Source organism: Nothoprocta perdicaria, unplaced genomic scaffold (assembly GCF_003342845.1).
Source record: "Nothoprocta perdicaria isolate Ctin4 unplaced genomic scaffold, notPer1 scaffold_167, whole genome shotgun sequence".
In the NCBI taxonomy this organism is placed as follows: domain Eukaryota; kingdom Metazoa; phylum Chordata; class Aves; order Tinamiformes; family Tinamidae; genus Nothoprocta; species Nothoprocta perdicaria.
This window is the reverse complement of record NW_020454838.1, coordinates 624,961-648,389: the sequence shown is the minus strand read 5'-3', so window position 1 is coordinate 648,389 and position 23,429 is coordinate 624,961. Positions and strand designations below refer to the sequence as shown.

Genomic DNA, 23,429 nt, shown 5'->3' with positions numbered 1-23,429 from the left:
ATTAACTCGAGTACCTGCCCCGGGGCTCCAGGGTTGCGCGTCACTGTGTGTGCCCACGTCACGGGCGGGCAGAGCTCGGTTCCTGCTCACGCAGGTCTGCTCGGAGCCGGCACATCTGGCACAGCTGCATCCCCAGCCCACCCCCGCCCTGCACAGCAGGACCAGGGCAAGACAGCAATCCACAACTCCGGCTTCCAAACTCCTCTGTTATGTCAGAGCTCCTAGGGTAATCCTTGCTAGATGAAACGCAGGCTATTGCAGTCATCAGATGCCCCAGGAAGGTGATGAGGGAAAGCTGAAGAGCTTTCCAACCTCTCCAACCTTTGCCCTGGGAGGCAGCAGTGCAGCCTATTGAAAAGGTGCTGGATTGACCCAGGGTTCCCTAGACAGGGCAGTCTCTGCAATACAAGATCTTGTATCTAGCTTGTCCCGACCCTCCCTTCATTCACACACTGAATGCAAAGACCCTCCTGTTTATTTGTCCTTTCCCTTTTAAATGACCGACCCCTACACGTGTACCAGCTCTGAGCTTTCCAAAGAACCTCCACCTGAGAGGAGGTCTCAGCGCTGCCCACCTGGCACAGGGGAGGCCTGGAGGTGGCCGGGCCGCTGCACCTGCCTGCTCCCAACAGGCCGGAGCCGCCCAGCTCCAGGCGGCCTCTCCTGCTGCCACTTCCCAAGGGTTTTAGACCTCATAGGCCCTAGCAAGGGCTGCTGCTGTTGTCTCCGACTCCCTTCTCACCCGGTCCACAGGGTGGAGATGGGACACGGTTGCTCTTACTACACCTTGCACCCCCTCACCAGCCTCCCTTGGCCACGCTTAGGCCATAGGTGTACAGCATAGGCCAGATTTAGGAAGATAAGTAAGGGCCAAAGAGTTGGCTTTGCGGTATGAGATTTTCAAATACACTTTCAAAAGTACCTGAGCACTTGTGAAAATATGGCCAGTGGCCCATCTATGTTCCTACATACCTACCCACCTCAACAAATCTTATCCTACTTCTCTTCTTCCTTTATGCCATTTACTAAAGAGCTTTTATACTTGCACTGCTCTTTTCCTCTTTAAAAGCACTTACAAACACTAATTATTCTTCACATATCCTTTTCGGGAAGTAAATAAGGATTATTATCCCCTCTGAAGTAAATCAGGATTACTAACTCCTTTTTACACATGGGAGAACTACAGAAGAGAATTTAAGTGGTCTGCACAACACCCAGCCTAAAGAGAAGATACTGAATTAGGGGGTTACGATAGGAAGGTTCTCCACGCTGTGTCAGACCATCACGGTCTGCATCTTATCCCTCTATTCACAAACGATCTTCTTCTACCTGCTCGCTCGCTGCTGATCAAATATTTAACATATCCCATAAAAAGAAAAATATGAACTCTGCTGCAGTGCCTCTTATTTGTCATGCCCCATTACTTAAACTGGGTGGCACCATGTGCCTATATGACGGTTCTCAATTTTATTATAGTCTCTATTTGCTCACTTACTTAAGATGTTTAAAGAAGAGTTGTATGGATTATCAGACAGCCTGAAAAGTTCAGTTCAGAGCTCTTCAAACACAGTCATTTTCATCTTATTAGCACAAGTAAAGTAGAAGCCTTAGGCAGGTAATTTAACATCCAGTTTATCCAAAGGGACTTCTAAAGAAAGAGTCAACCTTTGTAAATTGTTTGTGATAATCTCCAAATTGATCATTAATTATCAGCTGCTAGCGAGCGCTTCTTCCATCAGTGGCACTACAAAAATATTCCTCAGAAAATCTCCTATTGTCGAGACTGCAACCTGGGTAATCGGCTATGACCACAAAAAACCAAGTCACAAAGCAGGCGGCAGCCCAGCTAAGCAGAGCCTGAAAGCTCAATACAGTCTTCGTTATTAATTATGTTATGTTCTGTATTCGATAATATCCTCCCACTAACAGTGGTGGTCACAATTAGCTGAGATCAGTTCAACTGCACTGAATAAAGACATGCAGTAATTTGTACTGCCAAGTAGCTCTGAGTGGACGCACAGAAATTTCACTTTCCCTACTGCAGTTTCCTGGTTTTCTTCCACAAGAAGCAAATGCCCAAAATCTGAAAGTCAAATTGAAGAAGATTTTTCCATATTTTTCTGAAACACAGCTGACAGACAGCTGCAAGGCAGGCATGTTAGGGCTAGTCAGCCTCAGTTGCAGGTAGCCCAGGAACATATGAGGCCCTGAGACAACTGAAAATAATGCAGTTAAGATACCTGGCATGAAAAGCTCTGAGCAACACTGTGCAGAGGTATCAAGTGGGGCACAAAATACACAAAATATAACAGAATTTGAGGCTTTATTATGACAAATGTGTAACATTTGATATCCTCACAGTTCCTAGCTCAGCTCTACTGCACTTCATGGAGTGTCCCTGTAACCTTTAATAGAAGGGTCCAGGACGTGACGTGCATCTCCTGCAGGCTCAGAGACACTGGACAAACCGTGTTTTAAACAGTCCTCCAGCGAGTAGGAAATGTGACCACGGAAGCCACAAGCTTCCCAACTGTTTTGTTGTGCCTAGCAATACACAGAATTTACAAAATAAAGAATGAGCGTTAAACAGAAGATACAGAGTTAACATTTGAGGACCCAAAATGTTTTTCATTAGAACAAGGAAAATATATTAATAACATTCAGTATCCTTGGAAAAGGCTACATGAGCACCCAACACCACCGTGATTTTTATGGATACCACAGCAGCAGCTGAAGCCTTTCGCATTTGGCAAAGCTTTTATTGGCAGCGCTTTTAATTTATCTCTCTATTTTATGTGTTAAAATAGATGAAACGCTTGATACTCCTCCCAAGTAAAAGATTTTTTTTTTCTTGTTAAAATACTCCCCTCTCATTTTGTTCAAAACACAGGTCTACCAGCAGTGCCAGCACTTTGACTTTCACTTGAAGACACCAAATGCAACCGGCTTACAGTTGTAAAGATGGGAAAGAACCAAAGACAGCTTTGCTCAGGTCCTCTCAGATCTATATAATTTAGTCCTACAATTGTAGCATAGCATTTTTTTTATTTGAAGAACACATAGGAAAAGTCTGTTTCCAAGGGCAGAAAGACTGAAAATGAAGAGTCTCTTCTGGATAAATGATGCACAATTCTTCTAAAGAGCAACAGTGCCAAGGAACAGGCCACCCCTCCTGAGGGACACGAGCGTTAAACAGAGCCATGTTCAGCAAGGGGAACAGCGGGACCTCAACCACTCGGGAAGAAATCTGTAATAAGCAGGAGTTTCAAAAGACACTTTCTCTCTGTAGACAGCCCTAAGGCCTAGCTGCATCAAGCAGCATAAACATCATCTGGTTTTGTTCTGTTTTCTAATTTAGGAGCATGAAATACATGTTTCGCAGACAGGCAGGTATCACCACGAGAAGAACTCCACTTGCAGAATTTAACATTGGTCGCTCTCCGAAAGCACGGGAGAAATCAGATAGACTGGGACTGGGAAATCAGGTAGACAGATCTGGGACTTGGCTTATGGGACCATAAATTTAAAACTGTGCTCATAAGTGAAAACAAAACACAATTTAGGGAAATATGATGAATCCTGTGATGCCATTTATAACTAGTCCTTCTCAGGAGAAGTGCCCTGATATTCTCTATACGTGCCTAATATTGGAAGCAAGATTTACCCTCGACTTCTAATGGACAGGATGATATCAAAGTTGTCATCTCTTAAATAGACCTTGGCTCGATTGTGTGTCCAGGAGTAGCCCCAATTAGTTCGGCGGTGTCCTCACCACGTTTAACGCCGCGTACAAGAGAAAAGACTCTCGCAGAGGTCTCTCTGAGCGAGCTTTGAAATTCCAGTTGTGATGCTGCTATGTGAAACAGGAGTCCAGCTCGCTCGCCAGAAAGCAGCACAAGCGAGCTCAGTGAACCTGCTCAGGTGAACACATCTTAGCAGAACCAGGGCCTGCTTGAGCCGCCCAGGAGGCTAAGGTGAAAGGAGGCCCTTTAGCACCGCCGGCCTCCAGTGGGCTCCAGCCTCAAGGAGCAGCCAGCATCTGAGGGGAGGGGAGGAAAGGTTTGCTGCTCGGCTATAGGGTGGTATTAGCCTAACACAAGCTGTTAAACGAAAAAGCAAAATTAATTCCAATTTGGTGTCTTCACATTTCACACTCCAGAGAGTCTCACCGACTGAACGAAGGACAAAAAGGGGTTGGAAAAAATAGTTCTTAATAATTTTTCCAAGCTGAGTCGTCTATTTCTTTGACTTGTGCTTAATTAAGTCAAGAGGTAATTTGAGGGACGATGATGCGTTTTATTTATGTAGCTATTCCTCAAGGCCTGCCTGCACAGGAACAACACAAGAAATGTCTGCCTCCTCCTGCCCATCTTGCTTTTGCTACTCCCCCTTGTCCCCTCCTCAACTCAAGTGCTTCACTCGCACTAAGGAACAGAGCGAGCAGAACTAGTACCTACTGCCGGGCTGGTTAGGGAGGGCTTCCTTGGGACTTGTCTCCCATCCCTATGAAGTGGCAAGCTTCTCCACCAAACCAAAAAATGAATTCAATTGAATGGAGAGCTGCAAATCACTTGGAAGATGGGAATTAAGTTTTTCCCTACTGCTGTGTCCAAACCTGGGCCTGCAGTGGGGTCCTTAAGGGCAGAGGAACTGCAGGCTGTGCAGCTGATGGCCTTTATCCGCTCCCTGCCTCCCTCTGCAGCCAGGTACCAGGGATGGTAACGACACACGTGTGGCAGTGGCACCGAGCAAGCCGATCCCGTCGGTGTTCGTGAAGCACCTCGAGACCTCAGCACGGGGGCACATGGCAAGTACAGAATATTATCATCGTTATAAGAAACCGGGGCACGCTCCAACTATGCTGTTTCTAGTGAACTCCCGGTCTTCGACTCAGCATGTCTGCGGCTTCTTGGCGTGCATATAGACACTGTCCAAACCAGAAAACTGGAGAACTATAGAGGACCTTTTTCTTCACCAGCCCATTTCTTTCTTATTTATTTTTTTCAGAAGAAATATTTCTCTGTACCACCCACCACCCGCATACACTTCCAGGCTAATTATGCTTTGCAGGACAGCTAGCATAAAGCCGATTACAGTACACTGAGGTAAAGGAAGGCCTAGTCAAATAAACAGGATAACTTCCCTTAGTCCATTCCTGTTTCCCATTGAAGTATGAATCCCCAAATCCACAGTCTGAACCTAAAAAAAAAAAAAAAAAAAAGCAAGCTTTGTTTCCCTTCTCCTTCTCCTCTTTTTCTTTCTGCCACCCCTGGCCATTTCTAGCTGGACCTCTCTCCAACCTACAAACTGCCAACCAAACCTTCCTGTTCAGCCTGCTCTGGAAACAAAATGAAATAGCCAAGACAGCACTCAGCACAAATACTAAAAAAGCCCAAACTTCCAAGAGCAGAGCCCCAATATCAGGCTGCTGTCCACTTTCCATGCAAAGTGCTACCCTCTCTCACACAACCCTACATCTGTGCGTAGCTGTTTCTTCCTCGCCTGCCAACATCGCTGCTTCCCTCTTGCTCCTTTCCATCGCACCACAAGAAGCAGGTCCTGGGCACATCAGTGATTCACTGCAAAACTGCAGCATGCGTGTGAGGAAGATGCCAAATCCTGCAAAGTTTGCAGCATTTTCTGCTGCCCACTGATTCCAACAGCAACTTCAGATCAATCATGACTTACAGCAGGACAAAAGCAGGCAGCCAGAGGAGGATGCACCCCTCTGATTTGGCTAAAGCATCCATAAAGACACTGTTGATACAATGGTTTTCAAGCTGTATTTTTGTAACAGCCTACCAATTTTAACACAGTAAAAAGAACCAATATCTACCTACAGCATAGTATTTTAGTTCTTTGTCATTATATCTTCTAGGCAGCAGCTGGTCATATCCGGACAGCCTGGATCATCACTGACACGTTTGGACGGGCAGTAACATGTACCAGGTCTCTCTCTCTGTATACAACTCACATAAAGAAGAGAGATCATCTGCACAAGTAATTAGTGAGGGTTCACTTTCTAAAACCAGAAATGAATTTTCATCGCAGGCATTTACTGTGGCTCTTCATTACCTCTATACTATAACAGACACCTAAAAACAGGTGTTGCAAAAACCCTTAACAAGTTTCAGCTCTTCAGAACATGAATGTGTTGGAATAGTCTTCTGTAGGGTGTGACAGAAGCTAAGTGAAATAGTAACAAGAAAACAAAAATGAAAATAAAAATAGGAGGATGAACCAAGCAAAAGTGCAGCTTCACTGGTACAATGAACACCATTTAATACAAGAGTTTTCATACAATCCGGTAACATTTTGGCCGGGTCTCTATTCAACTCCTGCATTTAGAGGTTCTCGCCTGATCATCTGAGTACGCTAGAAGATCCCAAATGTGGATAGAGTAGAGCTTTCAAACTGAGGCACTCACGTACCTAACAGGACAAAAAACTGTCTTGGATAATGAGCAGTTTTCGATTCCCAAAGCTTGGGAGAGGCAAGGTCATCTTGCGCTGCTTTAATTCTATTTCTTTAATAAATTCAAAAGATATGGACTGTCGTGATTCAAGTTTTTGGGCTAGTAATGCCCATTAATTAAAAAGGAATTAAAGAAGTAACAAAAGCAGGTTGCTGTAAATGCAGATGTAATCAAAAGTTCAAAAATTAATTTCAGATCTCCCAGCATGGCTGGAAAACACAGAAGACCAGTTTGCCCGGCTACTGTGTAAACGGACTCTATGAACCTCTTCCTATTTATTCTGCCAAGTGCCTTCCCTTCCAAATCTTGCTAGGAAGATTCTGCCTATCCAGGCAGGGTTTGAGAGCCTCCAATGACTGTGTTACATAAGCTGGGAGATGGAAGGTTTGTCCTGTTCTTTATCCTACATTAGCACCAAAGAGCAACATTATCTTCTGATTAATACTATTGCTAGTATTATTTTGCATTTCCCATAACAAAAACACAGTTAATTAGCATTGTAAAATACATCCCACTACCAACAATGCGTCCCATAGTAAATATACCATAAAAAAGGTATTTATGCTTACATGGGCCAAAATCTATTCTTTTCTGTCATGTACAGCCATTTAAGTTTTGCACAATTGCTTCTTCATTCCTGACTCATGAAGTCAGTCCGAGGGGACTCCACGCTATGCTGTATTTTCCATGTTTCACTTCAATAAAATATTACAAATAGGTTACCATGTATCTGGGATTTTTTCTCCAATCATCATAACAAGCCAATGTTTTCCTAATGCCGCCACAAACCGCAGCTATTACCTCATACCAGAGCACAATGTTTTGGCAAAGCAGCGCAAAGAGGAAGAACAGCTTCACCGTCATTTTCTCAAATATTTCTCTGAATATATAGCCCCCAAAATGGTAGCAACGAATGCTCTGAGACTTCATTCTTTCCCTCCACCTACTTGTAGAATGAAAAGAAAGCAGGAGAACAAGCAGGGGCCTCTCCCATCTTCTTGTTCTTAAGAGGAGTCGGATCATGGTCATCCATAGCTGAATTACACACAAGTCAATAGAAAACATTCCAAAAAAATGGAGAAAGGACGGACATAATTGGACCTAATAATTCCAGAGGAAGGGTTAAGTCTTAACACATGTTCTACTTTAGTCTTGCTGTACTACAGGTTTGGGACAGCTGGGGCAAAGCCAAATTACACCAAGAATATGAGTAGTGCCCCATCCTAATGTGCAGATGACACTGCCAGTTTCAAGGGAAAAACATGGAAAAAAAAAGATAGGGTTAAAATTCTTCCATTAGCGTCCCAAACTTGTAATGTTCAACCCATTATTTGCGTTGATGGGTCTTCACATTTACCACCAATGGTTCCAAGGGACTGACTGCTAGTTAAGGATTCAGCCTACTTGCCATCTATTTCCAGCAATCCTATCACCACCAGGCCTAATTAATGGGCCTCCAAGTCTAGAGCAGATACAAAAATGTACCTATCATCTAAATATGACGATTTACGCACATTCTGGATTCTTTCTCAGTCAAAACTGGCACATGCAAAATCAATTCCACATTCGGGACACAAAGGGCATCACACATATCCTGCGACTTAAGCTATTCTCCTGGAATTATCTTAGTCTCACACAATCACACTTCAAACACCCCATATGTCCACTTTGGTTATTCCTCCTTTAGAAAGCTAATAAATGTAATACTGATACGTAACAGCATTTCACAGAATCACAGAACGGTTGAGGTTGGAAGAGACCTCTAGAGATCATCTAGTCCAACCCCCCTGCTCAAGCAGGGACACCCAGAGCACGTTTCAGCTACAAACAATTATTTACAGTTCTTTGTGCCAGGAAAAACCTCTATAAGAATAATTAACAATCCTTCTGCTTTATTTTCCTCTGTTTTGATGGGCCCAATCCAATCTCCAAGTTAAGCCCTCGCAAGTCTTACAATCGTTTTCAGCAAGGCTGGACAGAGCCCTATGATTATAAATGACAGCTGGACACAAGAAAGCGAGAGAGCGACAAGCATTCTCGGGAAGCATTCCCGTTTCTTCACCCGAATGCTCGGGAAGCACTCCCGTTTCTTCACCCAGTAACACCACCGAGACAGACGAAGAACAAACTTCCCAGGATGTTCCTGCCCTGGGCTGTGTAAAGCCAAGCAGCAAAGATCCGGAGGTGAGCGAGGAGAACTGGGGCTCCCTGCTCTTATTCAGTCCTCGGCCTCCATTCCGAGACTGACAGAATCATCATAACAAGTGATGATGATGCTCACAACACGTGTTTTCTAGCCATCTAAAGATGCAACAAAATGATCTGTCTCCCAGTGCTAAAAATATCACCCTCCTCAACCAGATATTTTCATCTTGAAGAAAAATAAAGTGACCTGCACAGCAGCCTGCAATTACAACCCATGTGCTTGGTTGTATTCAACTTGGCCCGATAAAGGGGCCTAAAGCTGTGCCTGTTCCAAGCACTCAAATATTGCATACACATAAAAATAAGGACAAACAAGCACAAACATCCTTGAAGTGGTTTATCTCTAAACAGATTAGGTGTATGAGCCAAACCATTAAAAACAATCCAATGCTCCCAAGTCCTAAAAAGACACATGCATTTTTGTGCCACCTGGATCACATGCACTTCTTTCACAGCTTTGGATTTCTTTATGAAAGTCACACACTCTACCTATACCCACATCATCACCCTTTCCTCCTGTTTTCAGTGACAAGTATTACATCAGAATCTTTAAAAATACAGATACTATACAGGCTTTGAAATGTAGGAGTCAACTCAATTCTGGAGGCTTTCAAAACTTCAGCCAGGGCTTCCTGGAAGGCACAAACAATATAGAAGCTTGAAGGGGTTTCCCAAAGTCCTGTACTAACATGTGCCTGACCTCTCTCTCCCTCATAGACCAGAGCTAAACAGTCCAAGAAATGGGCAGACAGATATTCTGGAGCAATCTGGGCACCTGCGTATTGTGTAACTTGTTTTATTTTGGAAGACAACAATTACAGGCGAAGAAGAAAAAGCAACTTCTGAACCTAGGCTCATTCACACTCAGCTTTCATGCAAATACATCCACAACCTAACAGTAACACTGAGCTGGCCGAAAATGAGGAGCATGAGATCCGTGAGATCTGCCAGTGCAGCCTCCTCTGCCGATCCATCCCTGTCCATCTTCAACTTTTCCTAAGCCAGATGCTGAAACTTAATGCAAGGGGTGACACGATGCAGCAGTTTAACACAAGTGGCAAGCGGCACACGTAGAAGTCGGGTGTTGTTTAAAACCATAGCCGCCCTCTCCTCCCACCTCCCCCTGCTTCCTACCTGAGTCGTCCTCCCGCACCATCAGCTGCCACCCCCAATTTAATAACTCACCCTGCGCTCGCTCGGGAACTTCCTGCAAACCGCAGCAGGCTGGAGTACTCCACGGAAAATAAATGGACAATAAATATAACTATATTACCTGAAGTGAGGAGGGGGAGAAGCAAAGAAAAATGAGCGTCTTGTTGACACCGGGCAAGCAGCCCTTACCCGCTAAAATTTCCAAGAACACGAGCACTGGAGGGTAAAGGTTTCATTATGTGACTCCGTTCATAGAGTTTCTTAGAGAATCTCACCTCACCCATCCCTGAACACAGGGGCTCCTTCTTGTGCAGTCACTGCTGCTGAACAGCAGCTAGGCTGTTATTTCCCACTCCTGAAGAAATCCATTTTATGGTCGGCAACACGAAGAACCGCTTCACTAATAAGAGGGCTAAATAACTTCAGCACAGTTGCTATGGGCAGACGCGGGGATGTAGCGGCTGAAGGACGAGCTTTTTCCTTTCCATTAGGATCACAATTTAAACGTCCTCAGATTTTTCTTAAACTTACTGTGTTTTAAGCTCTACCTAGGAGAATAACAGCTCTCCCTGCAAAAACGTGTGACTGCTTCTGGGGGTGGAGGTGAAAGGAGAAGAGATGAGGGAGAGACAGGACAAGAATAATAGACAGGGCTGGGAGTCTATTAGCTTGTTAAGGCTATAACCTTAATACTGTTAAGGCTTATTTTGCACTTTAAAAAAAAAAGTTGGATTTTTGCTGTCTGCACATTACGATTGGTCTAAAACTATGCAGAAGCTTTTAAGTTTCCTATATTATCTTCATTTTATCCACAGAGATCTAACTTTATCTTCCTTTCATCATCTCACATGCTCTTTGCCTAACGACAGACTCCGGCAAGCAAAATGTAATACTTGAAAGCGGCACTTTCTCAAGACCACATAAAGTGGAGAAAAGGAAATCTTTATGAAAATCAGAGCAAAAGTAACAAATAGTCCTTTTATTTCTTCTGACTACTCAGAGAGAGAGAGAGAAAAAAAAAAACCTATTTCCTATCTTTTTTTTTTTTTTTTTTTTTTTTTAAACAGGGAAGTAAATTTCTTGAAAAAAGCATTTTGCAACATTATGATCTGACAATAGCTGTTCTCTGGGCACAGCAGCAAAAGCCCTTTAGCCCTGTCCAAAGGTGTTAACAGTGCAGTACTAATGTGACGGGGCTCCAAATTGATGGCCAAACACAGCGGCTTTGTTACGTGCGGAGGCTGCCTTTTCCTCAGCTTTCTCCAACCACACACCTAAGAAAAATACTAATGAGCAGTAAAAGCAAAGCAAAGGCGACACATATTTTATTCTGCATATTTTTCAGGTAAGTCCGTCAGAAAAAGAAAAGAAATAATATCTAAATTGTGGGAAAAAAAAGGAGTTTTCAGTCTTTTTTTCCCCCTCCATATAGTGTATTTTCTTCTGCTTAGCTTATTAACAGTTAAAGTTGGATTATCAAATTAATGCATACTCAGACGTAAGTTTTAATTTCTTGTATGCTTCATGAATAGTCTTTTACCAAACCTGCATACAGTCTCATTCACTCTAAATGTTTAGACAGAAGAACTGGGAAAAAAAATGATTGTATTATATGCCTGTAATTTATGCCTGCAACTTTGTTTTCTGCCGCTGCACCAGCAAAGCGAAAGCATGGTCCTGATTTAAAGCTGTAAATTCAGATCAAATGGGAAAGTGTTAAATTCAGAAGTGTTTTTGGTCCATTAACTTCCATGCTGATTTGACACGCTCTGCAGTGCTTGGGCAACAGACTCTGCTACAGAGCGTATTCCTAAGCAAACAGTGCTTTGTGTCATAAACCATCTGGGGTGTCAGCTCCAAGGGCCACTCGTCTAAACTCCTCTAATGCATTTGGAAACGCCGAGGTGCAGAACGGAAACTTTTCGGCGCTACCAAATCCCTCTTGCGCGGGGAAGGAGCCACCGCCGCGAGAGGAGCAATGGAAGGAACAAAATCTTGGCTAGGGCCCTTGTTTTCCTTCTTCGGCCGAAGAAAACTGTTGGGTCCACAGGCTTTCTCAAAGCGCTATGATTTTTCAAAGGTACCAATAAAAGTGATACCATTCATAACCTGGACAGTGCTGCCTTTCATATTGGAGCCTGCAGTCGCAAAGCTAAGTGCCAAGCAGATGGTTGAAATCTGTTTTGTATAAAAAGTGTTTGTGCGCGCGTTTTTTTAGAGCGAGTTCTTTGTATTCATATTCAGGCCTAGGTTCTAGCCATCAAAACACTGGCACCGCAGCCATCATTAGCGGCGTTTTAGACAACTGGCAACTGAGGTATTCACAGTTCTCCACAAAATGGTCCGCTAATATCTCCCAGATGTACAATTAAGGCAAAAGATCATCTTCTTAAATTGGTATCAGTGCTTTGGATGGCCTTTCAGACTGCGCATGTATGCAAAAAGCTTTTTTTTTTTTAATTATGTTCTAATTTTTATTGGGTTTTTTTTTTAAAGACGTGTTTTAAAATAGAGACTTCCCTATCAGACTCTCTACATCAACGGCAATTCATCTTGCTTTCATGATTCTAATAAATAGCTAGAAGGAAATTCTAAAAATTATTTTAATAATAAAGCTTTGTCATTGATATTTTATAAGCTGTTAAATAAGGCGCTTTAGTAAATTCCTTTGAGTGAATATGAAAATAGAGGCATGCTATCTATGGTGCTGCCGTGGAGAAGCGGGGCAGTGTGCCCTTCAGCAATCTGTTGAGGGCTCTGCTACTGCCACACGCAACAACCCCTGGCAAGTCACCTCCGCTACAGGTACCGCAGTTAACTCATTTGTAAGTGGACTGCTCATTACTGCAAAGAGCAAGCCCCGAAATGCTGACCAGCATGGGGCTCTGCTCTCTGCCCAGGGCGCTCACGGCGTCCAGCAATTGCTCACAATAATCTGCCTGGTGACAAATTAACAGAGGTCACAGTTTTGACAGCCGGGGTTATCAAATTAATGTATACTTGGGAGAATGCATTTTGGTGCAGTGGTCTTTTCTTTAGGACCTTGGTGGCCACAACTGGGAACTGCCACCTCAGAAAACAAGAAGTTTCAAAGCAAAGATTATTTCTGTGTTCAGTGCCCAGTTCACTAAGGCCCAGAACTGAACACTGTAGGAGTTTGGGTAAGTTTTCATCATCGCTGTTTTAATCATTATCATCTGCCAGAGATACAGAATCATCACAAGGTCGCTCTTTAAAGCACACGGATAAAAACTTCCAAGACCCCCAGACGTCAGAACTCGCAGAAACCTCTCCCAGCGCTGGGAGAGAAATCCTGGCTGCATTTTAACTGGTGCTTACTGCGCATCGGGGAAGCCAAGACCCTGCGCACTGATCTGCTCACTATCAGGCCCTCCTGCTTTACCGAGGTCAAAATCAGCCTTTTTCAGAGCGGGGAGATGAACCTTAATTATTTAGGCCTATCTTTTTACGACCTGACTCTGAACTTGAGTGCAAGTGAGTCCAAACGCGCAGAATGAACAGACTTGCTAAAAAAAAAAAAGTCTCGACTGGTCCCATCACAAAATAAGGTCTTTGCGAACACACTGCTGAACAACTACCACTCAAATATTGTGCAACATGACGAATTATAATCGATTCTCTTGAAAGTAGCCCCCTTCTTAAAAAGTGTATAAAAGCAACAACCCAGTCATAATATTCACAGGCCACCTACATCAAATCTACAGTGGACTCCTTACTTTATACCCATTTTTCAACAAGTAAGTAGTAAGAGATGCAACACAGAGACTAGATCTAAATCCACCCGCAGACCCCACTGATGCAGTTCTATCTACTGAGGATATAGTTGGACATGGAAAAAAATACTGAAATGGAACCTTTTAACATGAGAAACAAAGTATTTCCTCTCTTTTAATAAGCTTGCAGCATCTCTCTTGTTTGGGACTTTCATCACCCATTTAAAAAACAGGTGTCAAATATGTGGGTTTGAATGGATAAGAAAGGCTGCATTCTGTGTTCTATAACCTGCTTTTGCTTTTAGGCTGCTCGCATTGTTCACAGAAGCTGCCTATGTTGCTGCTTTTAGTAGGATCTGTTCCTCACATTAACACTCTCCACGCAGAGGATTTTTTCCCAAATCCCCTAGGGCCTGGCCGTTGGGTCATAAACACATGACAGCTCCTGTTCATGTGGCTCAAGGAGGTAACTGTGCTGCAGGAGGAATCCTTTACCGGGCAGTTACTCACACACTCTGTCTTTTAATTCACCGCTTAAAACTTGCATGTGCTGCAGCCTAACTCCGGCGCTCCGAACTTGCCTTCAGGTAGGGAGTTACTTGAAAAGCACTCGCAAATTATCAGAAAGGCTAAAGACAGTATTTCCTCCCATCTCTAAGCGGTGTGGCCAAGGCCATAAATATTTCTGGACTTTATGCTATTAATTACATTCCAAAGTCCTTATTTTACATATTTAAGTAATTTAAATATTATATTTCATCTTGCTAGAGTGAGACCTTTAGAAATTATAATTGGGTAGCTGGAAATCTGTGATTTGCAGTTCTTGCAATCTGAAGAAGGAAAAAGATGGTGTTGAGGTTAAAACCCAGGACTAGCAACCATTATCTCCACTTTCTATAACCACCCTTGCAAATGATTTTGGGGTGTTGCCCCTCATCATAAGATTAATCTACAGGTAGAGGCTAATCTTGCTTCTCAATCTAGGAAGCACGGGCACCTTCACAATTCGTACGTAAACGCTTTGAATTCCTAGTCAGAGGCGCTACAGGAAGTATCAATCTGTTATTAATATTATTATCAGTACTGCTAGCAATAAATCAATTTCTACACATATACATGTAGAAGGTATGTATAAATAGACTACGAAAACACCTTTCTTACTCCATTTATAAATTTCAAAACATGATTTCAGGATGGAAATGTCACTCATGAGGCACACCAGAGATCTCTTAGCTCTTCTGCGATTCTGATTTTTTTCCCATACAAGAATACATCGATATTGGTCTAAGCTCTGAGCACAAAGCCCCCTCTGTGGAAAGGAAAGAAACCTCCGTTTCTTGTGCCTGTACAGCGACAAGCATAACGGGGTCCTGATTCAGGATGCCTGCACCCTACCAAAACCACAGGCAAGGACACTAATACCCCAAATGCAGGTTATTTATAAGAGATACACATGGTGTAGTTGAGAGGAGCACAGCATCTTCCCCATCCTTTGCATGCTGCTTCATACAAACACCATCGCCCAATATTGGTTACTGTCACATCACCAGTTACAGGGTTTAGGTACGAACAGCAAAACTGAAAAAAAAACTTTAAAAAGGCAAAGGAGGAGAATCTTCCCCTGGAAATTCTGTGAAATTCTAATCTCAGATGCAAAAATAGAACCAACTTGATGTTCACACAGGTTCCAAGATGAGGGGCAACAATCTTCTTTGCAATAGATTGCCCAGAAATATCTACTTAAATCTCCAAAATCCAAGAGAATACGAAAAATCAAAGGCTGAACCTGAAGACAGAGCTGCATTTTCTACGTCCCTCTGAATTTCAAACTCCAAAACTTGGATATTTTTAACAGCAGTGGGAAAAGAACCTATTTGGCTCTATTCAACAACTACAGGAGGAAACTATATCAGAATGATAACGTTACAGGTTCTGTTTTTATTCCATCTCATTTAGCCTTTCAGCTCTACTTCAGTTCTATTTCATTTAGCCTATTTTGTTGTTTTTATTTCTTAATAATCATCATGTTTGGTGATTCACATTTCACACCAGCCCAGGAACAGGTCCTCTAAATACAACACAACCAAGTGCCCCAGTTTGCCAACAGACATGCCAAGTGGGTAAGAACATCCTTCGCCGCCACCCTTCCCAACCATCACCTTCCCACATATCTCTCTTCTATCCAAAAAAGCCTCTGCCCTTCGAGGCCACAGCATCAACATTTAGGGAGAACACCCTATGAATAGAAACTCGACTGAAGCTTTGGAGATGTTTTCAGTCTTGCTTTATAAAGTAAATGAGGCTGCTAAGGCAATTCCTGTGAAAACAGCAGACTTCTCGACAGGCAAACACAGCACGGACAGCACTAGAGCAAGTCAATCTTCCCTCCCAGCACGGAGTTCTGCCATCCCGACATTGGCTGCCCACTTCACAGGGTGGAAGGATGCAGGGCACTTCATGCCCTTCATTAAACAGTCCCTCTTTTGAGATGACAACCATCCCAAAATGGACTGCATTCTGCAAACGCAGAGTAAAGTTTATCAGAGTCCGAAGGATCCAAATGCAACCTGGCACTCACCACACTACCCAAACACAGGCTTTTTAGGATTCTCAGCAAACCAAGGATACAAAGATACAATCAATGCAATCCACTAATGGGAATTACCCAAGTTTACAAAATTAGCAAGAATACATCTGTATGTGCACACTTTCCCGCCCCCCCCATTTTAACTGGCCAGAGAAGTCACTTTTCAAGTAATTCTGAAAAAAAAAAATAGTAACAAAATTCAAAATTGTTTAGGACTAACAGCATTTTCCTTATTCTCGATTTTACGCTAACTAGTGCATTGGCAACGACATGCAACTGCAGCTCACTCTCAGGCACATCATCTTCGCCCATGCCTAACCTGCGAGATGAAGGGTTGAAACATGGGACATTTTTTCCATTCCTACATTCTTAAAAAAAAAAATAAGAAGAAAAAAGACAAGCTCGGCACCACAGACTATAGGAGGATGATCAATTGTACAGGCTTCTTTTTACATAAACTATATTCTTTTTTTTTTTCTCCTGAGCTACAAAGTTTAACGAAGTACATTATACAAAGTCAATACTAACTATGCAATAACATATATTCACAAAGTTCCTCCCCACCAGAAAGATCTCATTATTCAGACAAGAACGCTAGTTTTCAATTCAGTCTGTTTATACTTCTTCCACAGAATTATTAGAATTGTGATAAGATTAATAAGAAAGAAACATATAATTTGCCACAGGACAAAATAAAACCACACAGAATAATTAGCACCAAGATAATACTTCATTATATACTTTGCCCAAACAGCACAGACACCTGCATCCTAAAAATAAAAAAAAAATATATAAATAAAAATAAAAATAAAAATGCAATGAAGATAGTCCATAAGAACTTGAGAGAACACAAAAGAAATAGATGGCAAACCAAAAATAGGATTATTATAACTATTAAAGAGCAGTTACCAATACATATTTCAACACTTGCTCTTTCAAAAGAAAAGTTGAAAAGTGAAATCTAAAATCCCAAACATCATTTTTTTTAAATAACAAATACAGTTAAAATTTAGCCTTTACATTTAGGTACAAAATGACTGAGAAATACCCCTTAGATAATTCCACAACACTTTGCAGGGAAACAAGGTCAATGCCAATTGCAAACTTAGAGAGAGTCCCAGGCTTTCTCTTATTTTCACTTTAACTTAGTGCTGCACATTTCCAAAATCATAGCATCACACTGAAAAAAAAAAATAAAAACCCTCTTTCTTAAACAAGGTGGCAAAAAACACAAGCTGAAGTGCCGTAAAAGACCCCCAAACAGTGGGGAAGAAAATGCTTGCAAATTTCTTACAAGCCAAAAAAAAAAAAAAAGAAAAAACAGCAAACAATATCATGGGCAGCATCTCTAGCACGACTGAGGTGATGTTAACAACTGATATTTCTAGCAGCTAGAATTCAGTCCTCGGATTTTTTTTTTTTTTTTTTGTTGTTGTTGTTGTTGTTTTTTCTTTTAAGTCTTGCTCTAATGTTAAAAAAAGACCCACAACCTCTCAGAATTACCCCTGCACATTTCACAGTTCCATTCACTCCTTACGCTCTGTTTAAAAAACCACCACGGCCCCTGCAAGCAGCGCTCACCAAATTCTGCCAAGTCCTGTCTAAAATCTGCTCTCTCTGCCTCTCAACGGCGGCGCGCGCGGCAGCCGAGCCCGTCAGGGGCCATGGGGGCTCCGCTCCGCTCCGCTCCGCTCCGCTGCGCAGGAGCTCCGCGAGGAGCCGGGCGCCGCGGGCGGCGGCGGGATGAGCGCGGGCGCGCGGGATGCGCCGCTCCCACGTGCCCCCCTAGCGGCTGCCGCGCGCCCGAGACGCGCCGCACGCCGCGCGGCTCCGTGCGCGCCGGCCGCGCAGCTTAACGGGAGAGCCCCGTGCAGGAGGAGGCAGGAAAACTTGGCGGTCTCTTCCTGCCAGGCGTCTCAAGGGCAAAGTGGGAGACGAGCAGGTACCGCACATCCACGGCGGCTACGGCACACGCAACTCCTCGCCGTAGCCTGCTGGCCAACCCAGAAGGCTAAAGCGAAAAACAAACCTCATTGCGGGAGTTCTAAGTTCGGCCGCTTCTGTTAACATAATAATCTGCCTCGGATTTGCTTAACTTGCAATTTCATTTTTCGCGTACTCCAATGGAGGGTAGATTTTACCTTCTTAACAAGTACTGGAGAGATCACACATTTTCCATGCTAGATAAAAATCCTTGAATGCTTTAAAAGGAAAAAATGCTTTGCTTCCGAAGATGCTCCTTGTTAAACAAAACTCCCGACGATCAGCAGAGAGCTACAGCTCTTGATTAATTCTGGGAGCCTTTATGCCGACTACGGTGGCAGCTACTCACGGGCATCCAGCATCTCCAGCGTGCATAGGCACAACATAACAACATGGGTTTTGTCCCTGTCCTTTACTAGTTAATTATATTTAAATCAGGCCTGAGCAAGGAATGAAAAGAGAGAGAGAGAGAGAGAGAAAGAGAGAGAGAGAGAGAGAGAGAGAGAGAAAGCCAAGAAGATGTCAATCTCCCCTCTTGAAAGGTTGTGGCAGCAAAGGTATCCGACACAGAAACTTGTAGATACACTATTCACCATTAACAACATCTTTTTTAAGTAGAGCCTGAAAAGCAAACAATGAAGCTATAAATCTACCTTTAAAGATAATCCTTCTCCTGTATAGATACTGTATAAGTCTATATTATACGGATATAGGCACATCACATTGCACAGTCACGTAAGCTGGTCCTATCAGGGAGCTTCACAGCCGAGTCACTCAGCGAGATAGACACTATATGGCTCGTACATTACGAAGCCATAAATGCTTGTTAAAAAGCTCTCCGAGAAGTAGTAAATATTTTGCAAACTAGCTATATATTTAAGATCTCTGGACAACAAGAGAAGCAAAAACAATTTCTCTCCTATCGAAAGGTACCAATCAAACACACTACGCACATAAACATCGCAAGATGCTTGGTGGGAGAGTGTGTGTATGTGTTTGTGTGTGTTTTAATTAACTCCTTGAATGCATGTGATGAGCCAGCCACCCAGAATCTAGCAATGCCAAACTCCTGATTTGATTCAAATGCAATGAACACACCAGGCGAACTGTGCAGTCTGATGTGTCACTCAGCAGCTCTGTCGCTTGTGCTTTTGCATCCCAAGTCTAGTTCACAATTTCTGCAACTGGTAAATTATTGAGATGTTCATTAAAATCTCTAATCTGTACGAGTTAACTTCTTCCTCATCGCACTTAAGCACAACAAAAGAAATCGGTGCACGCGGGGCATTAATGAGTAGGCTGCAAATGTAATAGCCCCTTCAACCTCCTCTCAGACTAATAAAAAACGTGTCAATTTTTTGACGCAGCAAAGAATCGCTATCTCAAACTTTTCACTGGAACTGCATTCATTGTTCTGATCCCAAACTCCTAGACCTAAATATGTAAGCAATAAAGTCATTTGCTCAAAACATGTCAGTGGAATGTAAACGCGGCTCAGTCCAACGTTAAAGCAATCGCATCGTTTTCTTTTAAATGAAGGAATAATTGTTCCTCTTACTTCTACAGGTAGATTTCAGGAGGGCAGGACATCACTCTGAGCAAGCTGCCTAACAGAAGAGTTACTCGGTCTCCTTCTCTCAAACGCAGCAGAAGAGGAGAGCTTTTAGGGTAACTTTAGCTAAGAAAAGCACTTAAGAATACGCAAAGTTTCCTTTTAGGAAAATGATTTCTCCATTTGACAGTGTTGGTACAACCCCAAAATAAATTCAGTGGGAGTCTGAAATGACTCGTGCAGTGCAGCAGTGAGGCAGCTACGGATTTTTTTTCCTCCAAGCAGAGCCTTACTGTACATCCTTGAGCCTTCCCTCGCTACAAGCTATTCACGAGCTCACATAATTTTTCTAGTGCACAGAAACGATGACTGTAAATGTTAAACTTGTTCTACCATCTCCCCATCCCCACTGCTCCTACCTATGCTTTCTGTCTTTTCCAGCTCTTCCCTTCTTTCCTATGGAAACACTAGCCTGCTCTTCCTTCTTCCACAAACAGTGCATACTTTTTTGCCTTGAATTGGCTCATAAAAGGGAAAGGGAGAGAAAGAAAAAAGATGTCATTCTGTCATGATGCCTAGTTTAGCCCCTCTCAGTCTACAGAGAAATATAAATACATGGTAATTAATTTGGGTTTAAGAACATTCCATACACTAGGGACATTGTTAAGCAGTCACTTATCTATTTTTCATTTACCAGATTTTATTAAGACATTAAAACTTTATGTTGGGCATTTCTGAGATCCTACCATTCCGTAAATTTTACAGCTTTCTGCAACAGTGCTGGTCGCATTATCACCACCTTTTCCTCAAAGGAGTAAACTTTCTCTGTACTGGGGTCATTCTTGTTATATTTAGATATATTTAAGCATTATCTTCCTTGTCTCCAAATAAAAAAAAAAATAAAAAAAAAATAAAAAGTTATTCTTTTTGAGACCCAAGCCAGTTCAGAGTGCGACTGGTACATCCCAAAGTTATCCCTTCCTTGGTAACAAATGGAAGTGACTCCAGCTACAATTCCTTCACCTTTCCTGAAGCATCATTCCCTCCGTACACGCACTCTGATGCTGCTCTCGACAAAACAGCTGAACCGCCACAAGCAGAACTAAAGAAGTGCCAGCAACTTCCCGGGAACGCACGAAATCCGTCAGGTTTTTGGAATGATAATTAATTATACATGCTAACTCACCAAACCTCCTGCAATCTACTACTGATGCTGAATGCATTAATGAACGTTCAATTGTCTGACACCCAGGATCATTTTCATTCTAAGTGTGTATCACAAATGCCCATGATAATGACGGCCGACAAACACGAGAAGCCCCCTTTGATTCCCATCTCCTGCATCTTTAGAAAGTTGGGGTGACTCAAAGTTTCTGAACTGTTTGCAGTGCGCCGGCATACACTGCAACATCACGGGAAAGATGACAGAAGGAAGAACAATCTTCTGAGATAAATACAAACAGTCTCGAGATGTGAACAGCAAACAGCTTTGCTCGATCAATCTTTGTCTCCTCACAATTCGCTTTTCAAATTTAAAAGGAAATAATGGGAGATGGCTCTTATTAGCAAAATTTAAAGTTGGTTCTGCAGATATGACATGTGGGACCGTGGGGAGTGCAGAAATACGCTCCAGGCCCTGCGCTTGCTGAGGAGCTAAGAAAATAACCTGCTGTAAGAGCCTAAGAGCAGCCTTCTTTACACTGTGCCTATACGCACATGCGAGCCCTGTGACCACGTGTGTGTCTGTCTGTCTGTCTGTGCATCTGTGAGAGACAGGGCGTCCTCATGCCTGGCTTTTGATAAATACAAATATATGACATGGACAGTATCTACTCTGTGTATGTGTGTGTAACTATAGTTAAACACCCAATGTAAACAAATGGTAATGATTAACAGAGATATTGGTTTGTATTACCAATTTCAACTGCAGAGGGAAAAAAAAACGCACAAAATCATACATCCCGAGGTTCATTTTTATTGCTTCCCATTTCTACTGCTTACTATTATCCGCATAGCAAAAGGAGAGCAGTTTATTGATTATTTAACTACAATGTTTACAAGAGGGATCTCTAAAAATGAAATGTATGTCCAGAAAAACAAAACAAAAAAAGAAAAATATTTTCTCTACTTCTTTTATTTCTATGGGACATTTTGTCGGAAATTATTTATTTCCATATAGGATGTATAAAAATATATAGTGTAGAGAGACTTCAGGGAAAATGTAAGTCCATCAATAGAAAACGAGAGGGCTTCCATCCAGCGTAAGAGACTTTATAAGCATTCAGCTCATCACAAAGTTCAAAGAATAATCTAAATAGCTTTCTTACAAATTGGTATGTATAGCCTTGGTGAAGCAAATGAAATACTTAAATCCATTAATTTTATGAACAAGACGACCATATTATTGCGGTGCCAGATAAGGTTCAACACCAGAAACAGTGAGTTTCCTCAGGTAGTTGAACAAACTTCATACAATACATGTGAACAAAAACAATTTTTTTCCTATTATTGTAATAGCAACAAAACCAAAGAAAAATGCCAAGTATTCTAAGCAAGTCTGGAAAATTAATTGTATTAAACAAGTCCTTGGAACAGCTCAATGATGCCAATCCCACTTTCTAGTTAAGGAAGTGTTTAGCTGCAGAAAGAGGACTGAAAGCGTTGAAACAGCTCTTTTCCAAATTTCCCCATTTCATTTTTCTCCGGTCTCTTACTTCCAGCATTTTTGCCCGTCCTTTCTCCACAAGTGCATTTCACAGCCTACTTAAAATGTTTTTATCTTGCCTTCTTTCCTATGCCTTTACTATCAAATGCAGTAGGTCTGAGCGCTGAACAGCTTGACTTAGCATATTTTTAACCAGCTGGTCTAGCACCTAGCTTGTATTGCATAGTCAGATACAACCAAATGTTTATACAGGAGGTAGCTTTCATGAAAATGAAGAAAAAAAAAAAAAGGCAAAAAAAAAAAAAAAATCTAAGCAACACGCATCCTGGCATTCTTTTATTTACCACTTCAAAATGAAAAGTTTGGATTGTTTACTGCAGCTAAACAAGGGACTATTAATAATGTTTGAAAAAATCAAGCCGGAGGGAAAGGATGCTGGATCATCAACGGAGGGGCACGCAAACGCCTGTGAAAAACGCTTCAAAACACGTTAGCAGCGCCGGGTCATATGAAAGCAGGACTAAACTCCTGGAGGTCACTGGCCCTTGCCAGTGGCAGAAGAAAAAAAAAAAAAAAAAAAACGGGGAAAAGCTCAGTCCCAAACATGCAAAAGGAAAAAGGCTCTTGCATGGGGCAGAGGAAGATGAACACGTTATACGTCATAAATCAAAATCCCGCTTGTGACACTTAGCGAGCAAGGCGGCAGCAGCAGCTCAAAACTTGGAAACAAGAGTTTCACTTTTTCCTTTTTTTTTTTTTTTTTTTTTTTTCCCCCTCCTCTCCTCTCTCTCTTCTGCTCCCGAAGCCAAAACGATGTTCCTTCCTTGACGGAGAGCTGGGATGTTAAACTCGCCTAAAAATAATCTCTCGCGGTAGATCAGCGGCAAAGGTCATGTGGCTCCGCCGGGCGCCTTCCAAAGTTTTACGAGGAGCGCTGGGAAGAGGGAAGCGGCCGGAACCGCCGCCCCCCCGCCCCGCTCCCCGGGCATCATCCCCTGTCACCCTGGAAGCCACCGCCGGGGCGGCCAGGGGAGATGCCGGCCCTGGAGGCGCCGCCACCGCCTCCGCCGCTGCCC

At 42.7% G+C, this 23,429-nt stretch overlaps 1 protein-coding gene across 2 annotated transcripts in view; it reads right to left on the bottom strand.

Moving 5' to 3' along the window:
- The window catches only part of SOX5 (SRY-box 5), a 271,463-nt gene that overhangs the window by 247,480 nt on the left and 554 nt on the right, over positions 1–23,429 (bottom strand). The window lies entirely within an intron of this gene.